Here is a 14,318-nt window from a genome sequence, read left to right as displayed (position 1 = left end):
GATAACTGATACTACGTTTTTTCCTTATTTGAGACATCTCTCTGAATTCCCATTATCTTTCTTTCTTTTTTTGCCCCCATTATCTTTCTTGTGGTACTAGCCAGGGTCCATCTAGGGCAGGGTCTAAAGCAGGGATAGAACAGTTAGCCCCACTCCATGGCAGACACTGTTAACCAGTGTTGGGTATTTCTTGCTGAGCCACATGGGACTTCAGAATCCTTCTCAACACAGTTATCCAGGCAGCCACTACTAGCCAATTACACAGGCTATGGAAGATGAAACTTGGTTGCTCCCACTGGTTTGAGGTGCAGATTGCTCTGCTATTGATTATTTTGACTTTTTCAACCACATAGCTGGACAGATGATGCATATTCTGCTTGTGGCCCACTAGGCTCTCTAGATCCTTAACTGCCAGGAAAAGGTCAATGGATGCTGGCTCCAGATTCAGCTCATGTAGAATGTTGCCAGCTCTGAGAAGGCTGGGAGGATATTCTGATTCTAACAGCTCTCAAAATGGCTGCATGAGCACTTGACGGGAAACACAGCCAGGGCGTTAACAGTTTGCAAGAAGAAGGTTGGTTCCTCTGAATGTCTGATGGTGGGGCTGTCATTCCACAGGCTCACACCCACCCCATGGATTGGCAGGCATGAGGAAGTGGCAGATGGCCTACATTCTGTTCAGGAGCCCATAGCAGCTCTGATGTGTCAGACAAATGGGAGGAGGGAGGAGATGGGGTGGGAGAGGTGAGTGCAGGTCAGAGGGCTGGCTCTCCATTGCTCTGGGTCAGAGGGGTCCTGGTGCCCCAAAGCCCCGAGAAAACAGGACCAACTCTTATCTCCTGAGATGCCCACCAAAGCAGCCCATCTGTGCCTTGGCATTCTGTGTCAGTCATCGACAACACAATGCTCAAACTAGATGCCCAGCCAGGCCCATACCTCCCAGAGCAGATGGTCTGCCAGTGCCCTGTGTCTTTCATTTGAGTCAGCAACGAGGGTCTGGGCAGTGCCTATGACGTGCCAAGACAGGGCTCCTCTCTTTGCCCACCTCCCAGATGTCACACGGTCTTTCCAGGTGAACCGAGACTGATTTTAACATAGCACAAGGAAGAAAAGCCTTCCTCATCACATAGACTAAAGACCAAGTCCCTTTCCAGGATTGCCCCATAAGAGATGTCGCCTGTGGCTCCTGGGGGAGGTACCTGTGGGATTCTTCTCTGGGGGAGGGAGGGCAAAGAGATCCTCTGTCTCAGGAAGGGACCGCAGCGGGCACAGCTCCTCCCACTGGCTGCCAGGTGGGTGCTGGGCAATGGAGCGGAGCTAATGGGCACCTCCCGTCACTGTCGATTGCACTGATTGTGTTATCTGGGGGGACTGAGCACTTGGTTAAATGGGATCGAGATAGCATATCAAACGAGCAAATTGATTCCGCAATCAGCTGCCACTTGGTCCCGGAGGGTGCTACCCACTGTCAGAGAGGGTAAGATAATTTCTGGAAGACAAGCCATTTCTGGGGAGGGGGCATCTCCAGATATCCTGGGTGACTCTGATGGAAGCCTGAGGCCCTCTGACCTGCCCTCCCTGCCACCAGGCTCCTCAGGTTCTCCGCCAGGGCTGAGTTCAAAGGTGCAGAGACTGACAGAGAAGGGAGCATGTGATGCCGGGCATAGTGAAAGGGGGTGTCAGGGACCCACATGCTCAGTCAGGCTGTTCTCAGATCTTGCATTATTTCATTGATATGGCAACTCCACGAGATGGGAATTACAAAGAACCTGAAGCCTGGAGAGGTGGGGTGAGGACTCGCCCGGTCACACAGTGGTGGAGCTGGGGTTTGAGCCTCTGCGGATCTGGCTTCAAAGCCTTAGTCTTCCCAGGATACTGGGCTGCCTCACAGGAGAAGGAGAGCGGAGCTGTCCAGCGGAGAACCCCCTAGCCACCTGAGGAAACTAAGGCTCAGAGAGAGAATGGACTTGTCCAAGGTCTCACACAATTTGGAAGTAGAGCTGGGGCCAGAATTTCTAGCATCTGGAAGCTGAGTCGAGCCTGACCTGGTCTGGACTCTCAGGAAGCCTCTGGCTGGGACCCAGAGAGCACCCACCCCGTGCCCAAAGCCCATCTGAGTCTGGACCCCAAAGCAGAAACAAAAAACACTGGTTTCTCTGGGCAGGGGCACTGTGTCCCACATCCCTGCGTTCAGATGTCAGCGCTGCATTTGAAACTCACTTGAGCCCAGGAAAGTTGCCTCTCAGAGCTTTTGTGTCCTCAGCTGTAAAATGGGCACTTTGGAGGGGTTTCAGGAGACGTTTGCTGCTTGCTCTAAATGGTAGTTTCGAGGGAAGCACTGAGGGAGAGACCACAGGGTGGGGGCCTGGCAGAACCCACCCACCCCTGTCAGGGCAACACTGAGGCAGGCCTGGGGTGGGAAGAGGACCGCCCTGGAGGCCTCTGCTGTCTGAGGGATCGTGTTCCCCGGTGGGTAGCAGTGTGTGTGACCCCAACATGTCAGCATCCTCATCTGTTAAGGGAGGATATTACTGCCGCCGTCCCGCAAAAGGCAGCTACCTCTAAGGCCTGCGTGTAGGAGGTGGACAGGTCCCCCACGATCCCTACCTGTCTGCTTCGCCTGCTGCCAGAAGGCAGGAATGCCCTCCCGGGGCTGGCCTCTCTCCTCTCCCCCAGGAGGGACGCAGGCCCCAGGGCTTCTTCCTTTAAGAGGGCTGGGGCCGGGAAACACCCCTCTCCTCCCCGCCACCGCCATCCCCACCGCGGAGGAGCCCCGGAGCTCCCCGGCGGCCCCCGGCCCGGCGTGGCCCTGCCGCCGCCTGGGCCCTCCCCCCGCATTAGCTCTTAAGCTATGCAAATAGACATCGGAGGGAGCCCTGTTTAAAGTATTTAGACGAAATGAAAAAAGGCTTTCATCGGCACTAATGAGCCATTCAGGATGCCTCCCCGGTGGATTCTCTCCCGCTCCCGCCTCCCAGCCCACGCCGCCCCCCCCCCCCCCCCCCCCCCCCCCCCCGTGGCCCCCCTTGGGATTGGAGGCCCCTTCCCCGCCAGGCCCAGACTGGGCCTCCCAGGGAAGGCCACCTGCCCTGCCCCCTCCTCCCCAGGGCCCAGCTTCGTGGGGGAGAGATGGGAGTCCGGTGCTCCACCCCCGACAGCCCCGGATTGGATAGGGTGGGGGTGGGGAGTTGTCTGGCCTCTGCTTAGGGGAAGCTAGAACGACTGTGGACTTTTCTTCATAGCATCCAACTAGGTAGGTGTTATCAGCCTTGTATTATAGATGGGGAAACTGAGGCTCGCTGAGGCCCAGGAGGCTGCCGAGGATTTATGGTGCTGGCGGGCTGTGGAGCTGGAATTGGTCTGTGGAGGCAGTGATGAAGGAATGGGGTCGCAATGCAGTGGCCCTGCCTGGGGGGCACCACCGGGAACAGACTCCAGATGCCACCTCAGGGCCAGCTGGGCCGCCCCACTTGGTGCTATTGTTTCTGCAAATCTTTCTGCACCAGCCAGCCAGAAAACCTCAGGTTCCAATCCCAAATCGATGCCTCACTGGCTCTGTGACCTGGGAAGGGGCTGGCCCACTTGGGCCTCTGTTTCTCCATCTGTGGAATGGGGACATATGGGTTTGGTGAGGGCCATTTAGAGACAGGCCTCTGCTCACATCTGCGGGCCCCACCCCATCCTCTGCAAGGGCAGAAGGGGCCCCTTGTCCCTCTGATAGTTCCTGCAGAGGGCCAAAGTTGCTGGCCTCCTAAGGAGGAAGCCACAGCCGGCACAGGGAAGGGGTGCCCAGAGTTCTGAGATGAGGTCAGCCTTGATCCTTACCTTATGGTAGCACCAGCTCTCAGTTGGGGTTGTGGGGGGGGGCATGACAGCAGGTGGGTATAGGGGGGCGCTTGGGGATACTGTGGGAAGAGAGCCCACCCTTCTGGGTTCTGGAGGTTAAGCTGGCCCAGTGTAAGAATGAGAATTTAATGGGATACATTTATTATCCCATAAAAGTTAATGAGTTTATTCTGGAGGTTCCCTGGCCCCTTTCAAGTTTTAATAGGGGATTAGTGAGGGCCTGGTCCCTGCAGACCCTCATTATCCCAGAGCCCATGGGAGGGAAGAGAGGTCCTGGGAGTGAGAGCGCCTGGGCCCCTTCAGAGCCGGAACCTGGTCTCCATAGTGACAGTACCACTGGGCCTAGGCCTGCCCCCTGAAATAAGAGGCCCCAGCTAGAGGCCAGCAGGGCCGCATAGGTCCAGTTCTAGAGGCTTCTGATTCCATATGCTACTGTAGTAATTACAGCCAGTATCCCTGCATCGGAGGTAGGTTTGCTGCTATCTGACTACTTGTATTAACAGGAAAGGCAATATAAGCCCCATATGACAAATGGGGAAACTGAGGCCCAGAGCTGGAGCGTGGCTGCTCCAAGGTCACCCAGAAGATATGGTAGAGCCTGAATGGACACATTCTGCCTCCTGTGGTCTGGAGCCAGGCAGCTGGGCCAGGTAACAGCTGCCATTACTCAGTGCTTACTGTGTAGCCGCCACGCACCCAGTACCTTCACATGCCACTCTTATCCTCCCCTTCCTCTAAGGAGGTTTGCCTTAGAGGAAGGGTTTATCCCCAGAGATAAAGACACCCAGGTCCAGAAAGGTTAAGTAACATATCCTGGGGCTCACGGCTAATGAGTGGCAAGCCTGGGACTGGAACCCCGAGCTGGACAGCTCCATAGCTCAGCTCTGTCCACTGCTCTCACTGGGGCCTCCCGACTGTCTCTCCCGCAACCTGACTCCACTATCCTAGGGCACTTGTCCTGAGAGCCCTGCAGCTTGGGGTGATGGGGAAGGAAGTCCCGGTGGTGTCCGAAGGGGGCAGTGGTTGGAGCAGGGGCAGAGATACACTCAAAGGGACCTTTCCTGCTAGAACAGGTGCCTTCCTCCTTCTGCCCCATTTGCTCACCCTTCCTTTGTCTCTTCAAACCCTCCCCATCCTAGTAGGATAGGAGCCCAGCTCCTATCCCCCTTCTGAGGAGCCATTACTCCTGGCCCAATGGATGACAATCGCTCCCACCTCTGACCTCCTGGGGCCCTCCCCAGTGGGCCCCCAGCACATGTACAGCTTGTGTCTGTGGCAAGGGTCCAGCACGAGGCCTCTCTCTTCCCACATTTCTGCCCACAAATACTGACCCCTGGTGCTTGGCACAGTGAAGGGTGGGCTCAAGGATTCTGCCTGTCTGCACACTTGGAAGGCTTCCTTCTCCCCAAAGTGCCTGGCCCTTGTCCAGCAAGGGTGGGCAGGGGAGGGCAGAGGCGGGCAGGGGTGGGTCCTACAGGGAAAAGATGGGCAGCCAGCCCTTGGCAGTTCCCCAGCACAGCCCCAATTGGCAATTGATGAAGAGCGTCTGCCGGCACAAGCTAGTGGGTCGCCCAGTCCCAGATTACCCTCTTTTTCTCTGTCACTGACCACCTTCCCCATCACACCATTTTACTACCCTTTCTTGGTCAACCCCTGGCAGTCCAGTCAAATCTGGAGTGCAGATATGAATGGGGGCACCTCCTCTTGGTCGGGCTCCAGGCAAGGAAATCACTGATCATTAGAATTTGAGCCCTCCCTCATTTACACAGAGGAAACTGAGTCCAGAGGGCTTTCCCAGGTCACACAGCAAACTTGGGGCAGGGCTGGGACTCAGGATGTTGGGGCTCAGAGAGCATCTTGACCAACTGCTCTGAAGAATAAACTCTCTGAATCTTCTGGGGCTGTGTACCATCTGTAGGCATACCTCTGGGGACAGAGAGTTCACTACTTCCTAAGCTGCCAGGGGGTAGCTTTGTCTCCCACCATCCTGGGTTGGGGTGGTGGATAACCCTGGGCTTTGGCATCTCAGGGTCGGGGTCTTCTTGCTAGATGGAGAGAGCAGGTGTGGGGGTAAGTAGAGGCCGCCAGCCAGGAGTCAGCCCACCTGGTCCTGATCCAGCCCCTAACAGGCTGGGTTCCCCTGCACAAATCACTTCCCAAACCCAAGTCTCCATTTCCCCACCAGTAAAATGGGAAAAGTATCCGAGGGCCCCATTCCCAGGATCCAGCGAGCCACAAAGGACTAGTGAATAAAAATACGGAGCGCTACTGTTGACTGAGAATTTATCACATGCCCGGCACCATTTGAAGTGCTTTACCAGAATTAACTTGTTCAATTCCCACAATAACTCTATGAGATGCGAACTTTCATTATTCCATTTTATAGATGGAGAAACTGAGACCCAGGATGACCCAGTCATCCCAAGATGATTAATTTGAACGTATCAGATTCAAACCCAGGGGTGATCCAGCCCTGGAGCAGTGCTATCTAACAGAACTTTTTGTAGTGAGGGGAATATTTTATATCTGCGTGTCCAGTATGGTAACCAGTAGCCACACATGGCTATTGAGACCTTGAAATGTGGTTTGGGAGACTGAGAAAGTGAATTTTAAATTGTATTTCATGTTAATGAACTTACACTGAAATGGCCACATGTGGTTAGTGCTACCCTAAGGGAAGTGTAGCTCGTACCTGACCTCACCTCAGTAGTGTTCACCGCCTCGCAGAAGGGAAGAGCCTAGAGCCGGGGTCCTGGAGAAGAGTTAAGATGGCGTGGCAGTATCTGCTCCCCTCCTTTGAGCCTGGAAAACTGGAGATGGGGGTTGGGCAGGGAGAAGTGACAAGGAGCCCTGGGACTTCTTCAGATTTTCCATAAAGGCCTTTTGAGAGCTGGGCCTATCACCACTCACCCCTCAGGGAAGGATGAGTGCTGCCCACCGATGGCTGATATTGGCTTCCCAACCTTGGCTGAGCATTGGTGTTCTGAGGGGTAGGGTGTTTGTTGGGCCACTTTGGGAGTTCAAGCAGAGCCAGTTTAGGAGGACTTTGTGGGTGGCAGACAGCCAGGAATGCTTGGCCTCCGGGGATTTGGCCCAGGATGGGACCAGGGTATGTGAATGTCCCATGACAACGTCCGCTGCGCTTTGTTGACTTGCTGCACCCTCACTGCCCAGTCAGGAGCACAGGGGGCAGGGAGCCTGGTCTACCCTTCCCAGGGCTCCTTGGGCAGCCCCAGAGCAGCTGCCTGACCTTGAGGCCATGGCAGGGCACCCAGAGTTATTGGACACCCTCTATGGACAGGCGTGGACCTCCTAGAGAGCTGTCTTCCACCCAGAGCAGCAGCTTTGGAATCAATATTTTCCACTTTACATATGAAGGAATGAGAAGCAAAGTAAATCATCCTAGTTCGTAGTGGAAGAAAGTGGCAAATAAGGGGTTTGAACTGGGTCTGCCTGTGCCCCAGCCTGGGCTCGAAATTTCTACCACACTGAGTTGCTGTTTGTGTACGCATGTATGAGGATGAGGATCTGTGGGTGTACATGAGCGCGTGCACGTGGGTCCAAACACATGCATGGGCTAGAGTCATTACTATTTGTCCTTGTCCATGGATGGCTCACCCTGGAACATGGCTTCCTACAGTCCTCAAGCCCAAAAAGGCACTAGCTCCTAGAAGGGATGCACTTTTCCCCAAGGTGGGTGCTGTGCTCCCTCCTTTTTACTCTGCCCCCTTCTTGGACCCCAACCTGACTCTTTCCAGGTGGCCTGGACAGCTCCTCAGGCTCTGGGTACATGGGCTGGGGGTGTGGGGGTGTGGGGGGGATAGGGCTCTGGACTGCGGTAGGGCCAGCTCTCTTCTCTTCTCCCCACTACACCCTCCGTCCCTTGAGGCTCTGACCAGGGTCCCAGGGTAGAGGAAGCTCCCAGCTAACTGCCATGTTCTCTGCTTTCCAATTTAAAATCTAATATGGTCTCACCACTGCAGAGCTAGGGGCTGGAGAGGTGATTAATGAGGCCTCTGCTACAGCGTCACCTGCTGCATGCTCCCCCTTCTCCTGCAGCCTTGTGCTCCCCTTTCCTGCCTGCCTGCTGGCCCTGGGGACCCGGGGGCCCTAGCCCTGCCTGCCCTCAGTTCCTGGGCCTGGGCAAGTGGCACCGAGCTGGGGTCCCCAGGGGAAAGGATGGGGGTGGCCTTGGAGTGGGGGCAGTAGAATTGACCCTCACCCCTGGGGCAGACTGGAAGAGTAGGAGGAGCAGCGGGGGTCCCTTTGGCATCACCTCCCTCACCAGCCTGTGAACTCATCAATCTGCCATACTCCACTCTGATTATGCCAAGAAGTGTGGCCAGGGCAATTGGAGGGACTTGGCCCTGAGCTGGGTGCTCAGATCAGCCCTCTCCCAACACTAATGCTCCAATCACCACCTTGTCAGCAGCAGGGATGTATTTCTCTGAATGAAAAACCTTGCGATGTTAGCTGGGACGAGAAAGGCTGTGAAGGCAGGGACTGCATTCTCCCTGGAGCCCATACCAGGGCCAGCTCAGCCCAGCCCAGTGGTGAAGTCGGGGAACAGGAGTTGATCTAGGGAGGAGCAACCATCCCCTCCATCCTCTGCCCCTGCCTCACTCCAGGTACCTCCCATGGACAGTTCCTTCCAGCCACCAAGCCCAGCAAGACAGGGCCATAGGGTGTCAGGGCCCCAGAGCAGGTACCTTCCTGAGTCCCAGACCAGCATCTTTGGGCTGCTGCCCCTTCCCTGAAGTTCAAAAGCCAACACCACTGAGGTTGCTCCCTGGGCCTGTGTTTGCCGCGGAGCTGAATTAACAGCACGGTAGCCCTAAGATTCTGGGGCCTTGAAGTCAGATGAGGAGGCTTGTTCTGTGCACAAAGGCCAATGTCGTGTCCTGGACCTTGTGATTTTTGCCCTGTGGTTGCTTTTGTCAGCTGCATCTGAGAGGAGATGGACTGGGAGAGTTGGCTAGGGATGGAGGGGCGCTGAACCTAGACCCCTGGGCTGCCCTGGTCCTTAATGCTGATGTATGCTCTGGCCACTCTCTCCCCAAGAAATCACTAGAGTATCTGTTCTTAGCTTGAAGCTGGGGAGCCTGGTGAGGGCTTGTCAGAACCCTGACTCCAGCATGAAGGTGGCTCTCTCCACTGACAGGCTCTGTGACCTTGAGCTTGTCTTGCCTTCTCTGGATCTGTCTGGTTTTTTATACAGTACTTGGACATTTTAGAGTCTTTGGGTGGGTTGGGTGGAGAGTCACAGCCCCGCCTTTATAGGTGGTGCCCAAGCTCAGGAGCTGATGGAGCCTCTTGGGCGGTAGTAAAGTTGGGGGCGGGGGCTGGCAATGTGGGGCGCTCTTTTGACTTGCCTTCTGTATGGCACTGGATCCCAGTCTCCTCATCTCTCTCTGTTGGTCAGTATTTGCTGAGCGCTTGAAGGCTAGGCTGTGTGTATGTGTGTACCTGTGTGCGAGTGTGTATGTGTATGTGTTAATGTATGTATATGTGCATGCATGTACATGGGGGGTGCCAAGCTGGGAGGTGGGGGATGGAAGTGTGAGAAAAGAACCCGGGGAGGATTGAATATTTTTGAGCACCTATGGTGTGCTAGGCTTTGCTGGTCTATTCACCTGCACTGCCTGATTAACCTGCCCCATCCCACAGTTAGAGAACTGGACAGTGGTGGGAAGTGGTCTAGCTGGGCCCCGGAAGCTGACCTGGGGTTATCCCTGCCCTGCTAAGCTCAAGAGACAGACAGAAGACAGCTAGAGGGGCACCTGGGTGGCTCAGTCGGTTAAGCATCTGCCTTCGGCTCAGGTCATGATCCCAGGGTTCTGGGATCAAGCCCCGCGTCAGGCTCCCTGCTCAGCGGAGAGCCTGCTTCTCCTTCTCCCTCTGCCTGCTGCTCTGCCTACTTGTGCTCTCTCTGTTAAATAAATAAATAAATAAAAATCTTTAAAAAAAATAAAGAAGACAGCTAGAGGAGCAAAGTCCCTCAGAAAGCAAGGGCATCCAGAGCCCAGAGGGCAGGCACCCACTCTGAGGAAGCTGGGGCTGCCTCCCTGCTCGGTCCTCTAGTTCGTGCCTTTTGGACCGCTGTATCCAAGCCCCTTCCAGCTGGTGCCAAGTTTCCAGAGCAGCTGGGGCAGTGGTGGGGTGGGACCCAGGAGCCCTCAGAGTCTGGGGCTAAAACCTCTTTGAGAAGTGCCAGGGCAGTACCGGAGGTACGGGCGGGGGGGGGGGGGGAGGTCACCTCATCCAGGTGTGATCCCTACACTGAACTTTCTGACACTTTGAGTCCCTTTCTGACTCTCCAGCTTCTACAGGGGAAGACCTAGGAGCTCCGGCCTACTTCCGAACAACTTAGGGAAGAGTCACTAGAGACCTGGGCTCTGCTCTTAGGAACTTGGGGAGAAGGGAGGGAGAGAACAACCTGGGACCTTCTCCCAGCCCTAGGCAAGTGGGATGGAGCCAAATCTGCCCCAGGGTATGGGCCCTGCCCCTATGGACAAGCCCAGGCTCCCCTTGCCTCCACAGCCTTGTAGGACTGGGGGGAGAGGGCCTGACCCATCCAGCATTCCAGACTGTGAGGCTCCCCAGACTCTGCCTGTCCTCCCCACTTCCCCAGCAAGCCTGAGTGGGGGAGGGGAGGGGTACAGAGCTGCTAAAAATAGCAGCAGCAGCTCCAGCTACAAGTCTCCTTGAGGGGTCAGTGGAGCCCAAAGTTGGGGAGGAAAAGAATGGAGGGGGCTCCAGCGAGGGGGAGACACCAGCCTCAGCTGGGGCCTGCTGTGCCAACACCCAGGGCCATAGTCCTAGGGTGCAGGGATAGAAGCACCCAGATATGCAGGGACATACGGACATGGACACCCAGGGAAAGATGGACAAGCCAGATAGAGATGCACACAGACAGCGCTCTTTGCACATCTGGGGCTTTTTCTTCCCAGGACCCTCAGGAATACCAGATAGACCCAGCTGCTCAGTCCCCAACCCTTCAGCCTTCTCTCCTGTCCCAACCTTGCTTTGACCTCCAAGGAGGTTGGATGTGTGGTCGCTTTGAGTTGAGAGGGCTAAGTCTTCCTTCCCTGTCCCCTCCAGTCTCATCTGCTTGAGGCCCAGGGTCGGGAAGGGCCAGTGGGCAGCATCAGGGATACGGGTGCAACAGAGAGCAGACTCAGGGTCCACGCAGGTGGCTAGAGTCTCAGGAGCACCACCTCAACCTAAGCAGCAGGTTTGTTTCTGGCCTGGCTGGTAAGCCAAGAGGGGGATGGGATGGCAGTGGCTGGACCCAGCAGGGCAGGACTAGAGCTCTATCAGGGGATGAGCAAGCAGTGAATGGGAAATGAGGGAAGGGGAGCAAGGGGAGGCTGGATAAATAAATATACTAATGACCTCTCTCAGGCATGCCTTGTTTCATCCCACCTTCACCCCTTTGCCTGGAGATGCCAGAGGCTTTTCTGTCCTCAAAAGAAGGTGACTTTCTTTCCCCCATTTTCTTTAACCAGCCAGAAAATAGGATAGGAGGGGGCCTGCCAGCTGCCGGACCAGATGTTTCAAATCACTAACACATCCCCTTGCCAGATGTAAATGATGTCTAAGACAATGTCCATCAGAGCAGCAAGCAAAGGTCAAAGGCTCTTAGAAGCACCCCGAATCCAGCCTTCATCCCTCTGTAGTGCTAGTCTCACCTTTCTGGTCAGACCTGGACCAGCTGGTGCTCACTCCCCATCCCTGCCTCAACAGTCCAGCACTGGGCTCCTCCACTGACAATTGAAAATCAGCCCCTCCTGGTGCTGGACAGCTCTGGCTACTGGAGGACCACCATCCCAAGTGGGGCTTTTGGTTTCCTTCCATCACCACCCTCTCTGATTTCCTTTGATCTCGATGCTGTTCAATGAAAGAGGTGGGACAGGCACCATGAACCCCTAAGAAAACTGAGGCACAGGAAAGTGACACGAATGCACAAGCTCACTCAGCCAGCAAGAGCCAGTACTGGGTTTAAATCCTGGGGGTCCCGGTTCGCTGACGAGCATTCTTCTGTTCTTCCTTAGGGGATGCCCCCTCCTCCCTGAGGCACAAGTTGGCTCTTCACAGTGCCTGATAACCCCCCTCCCAGGCTCTGGGACTCCCTAGGCACCTGCTGGATCGATGGGACCCAGGCCAGACACTCAGCAGGTGGCTGCTTGGGGGACAAAGGAGCTGGTGCTCAGCTGCTGGGCTGGGAGGGAGGGAGAAGCTATGGGGGATGGGGTGGAGGGATCTGGTCTAGGAGTGGGGAGAGGCAGGGTCTGCTTCTGTGCCTTTAATAAGGAGCAAGCATGCAAAGCGGGGGTAAAACAGCATGCAAATAAGCATCTGTGTGGAGGGGATGCTTAGTGGTTCAGGCACTTTTCATAGGGGCTCTCCAGTTCTGTCCTTCCAGCCCAATGACCAGCTGGAAGGAGGGTCCTGAGGGTAGAGAGGGTAGAGAGAGGTAGAGAGAGCCCGTGGGGAGAGAAGGACGGGGAGACCAAATAAGATGCTGAGGTTGATGCCAGGGTGTCAGGATTCTGGCTGGGACCCTGGAGACTGCAGGAGCTGGGGGAGGGGAGGGGGGCCTGGGAGGGAGGGAAGAGACCCCCTGCTTGCATTCTGCAGCATGGACATGACTTGTTGCAAGGAGGGGCCCTGCAACGGCTGTGTTTGGGGGTTGGGGGACACCAAGTCCCAGCAAAGATGGGAAGAGTTGTGATGGAGGGCACCATGATGGCCTGGCCCAGGGGTCCCAGAGACTTAATGGACCTTCAAAGACCCAAAAGGTGAGCCCTCTAGCCTCAGACAAGAAACTGACCCAGAGCAGTCCCTGGCTAGGAATCTCCTGTGCTTTTGAAGGCAAGTGGTTGGATCACGTAGGTGCTGTTTGACATCTCATTTGTATCTCATTTAATTAAAATCAGAGGGTCCAGGTCTAACTGGGAAGGGAGTCACAGCTGAGCTTATTAAGAAGGCAGCTCCCCCTCCAAACTGGGTCCCTTTAGGGTGATAATTATGTTGTATTCCTACCTATCAAAGTACCTGATAGGGGTTGAATAGAGGTTCTTGAATGGAGAATGGATGGGTGGAAGATGGATTGTCAGGCTGAGTTCCTAACGGGAGGTATTTAGCTTTTAGAGGATAGAGAGCCCTCTGGTTTGGATGATCAGGAAAGGAGAGGGTGGGAGAACTGAAATAGGCAGAGGGACACAGGATGGCATTCCAGGAATGGAAAAATGGCTGAGCAAAAAGGCGGAGGTCGGCCCAAACAAGGCATGCACGGGGTCTGGGGTTCACCCTAGCATCTTCACCCAGTCTCTCCATTGCCCCCCTTCCCATGACCAATCAGTTTCTTCTCATCTCCTGGCAGAGTCCCTTGTCACTCACTGCTGGGCTCAGCCAGGACCTCCCCCGCCCCCCCTTCCCGCCAGCCTGCCTGCCAGCAAGGCTGCAGACTCTGCAGCTGGAGACCCGGGTTGTTGTTGGAGAAGTGGCAGGTTTGTTTGCTCCAGAGCCCGCCGAGAAATCTCAACAATCAATGGCCAACAACACTGCTGGCGGCTGCAGCATCGATCTCCCCTCCCCGGGCTGGCAGCTGGGTGGCAGGTAGGCAGGTGGAGGGAAGCTGGGGCAGGCTTGGCACCTGGCCCTGTCTATGAGCTGAGCTGAGCTTCGGGCAAGTTTGGGCTTTCCTGCCTGGCGGGGGGAGGGGGGGGCCCTGAAGGGGTAGGCTGGGGCAGCCCAGAGGCCAAGACAGGATTGACTGGTCTTCTCATTCACCGAGGCCCCCAAGACCAAGATTCACTTGACTCCCAGCCTTGTGCTCTGTCCTGGTCTCCAAGTGTCAGAAAGAATGTTTTATTTGTAGCCACTAAGAACTGAGCAAGGTAAAATGTCCCTAATCTACAGCAGCAAGGACTGAGGGCGGACATCAGAAAGTTAAGCCACTGTCATCAGAAATGTGCAAGAAGAAAGTTGGGCACCATTTACGGGTCTATGTGACAACATGGGCTTGAACTTGGCCTATAAAATGCAGGTAGTAACTTCTGTCTAGAGATGGGTGTGAGGACTAAATGAGCTAAGGTATGGAAAGCGCTTAGTACAGTGCCTGGGACATAGTTGGTACCTAATAAATGTTTGCTAGTATTGTTGTTGTTGTTATTATGGTGATGGTGATGAGTGATAGTCGCCGGGGTTCCCACTGGCTTGTACTAAAGCTTTGCCTCTGGCTGGGAGAGTGGACACAGTGCTGTCTGCAGCCAGGTTTTGCAAAATAGGCGGGCACGTTGGAGTAGCCTGGCTATTTATTGGCTGTGAAGCCCAGGGTCAGTGACTTAATCTCTCTGAAACTCAGTTTTCCCATCTGTAACGAGGGGATAACTAGTCTCTCTCTTTCTCTCTCTCGTTTTTTAAAAGATTTTATTTATTTATTTGACAGAGAGAGACACAGTGATCTC

Source organism: Mirounga leonina, unplaced genomic scaffold, assembly GCF_011800145.1.
Source record: "Mirounga leonina isolate KUSES-001 unplaced genomic scaffold, KU_Mleo_1.0 Mir_200, whole genome shotgun sequence".
Classification (NCBI taxonomy): Eukaryota; Metazoa; Chordata; class Mammalia; order Carnivora; family Phocidae; genus Mirounga; species Mirounga leonina.
This window is presented reverse-complemented; position numbering follows the sequence as displayed.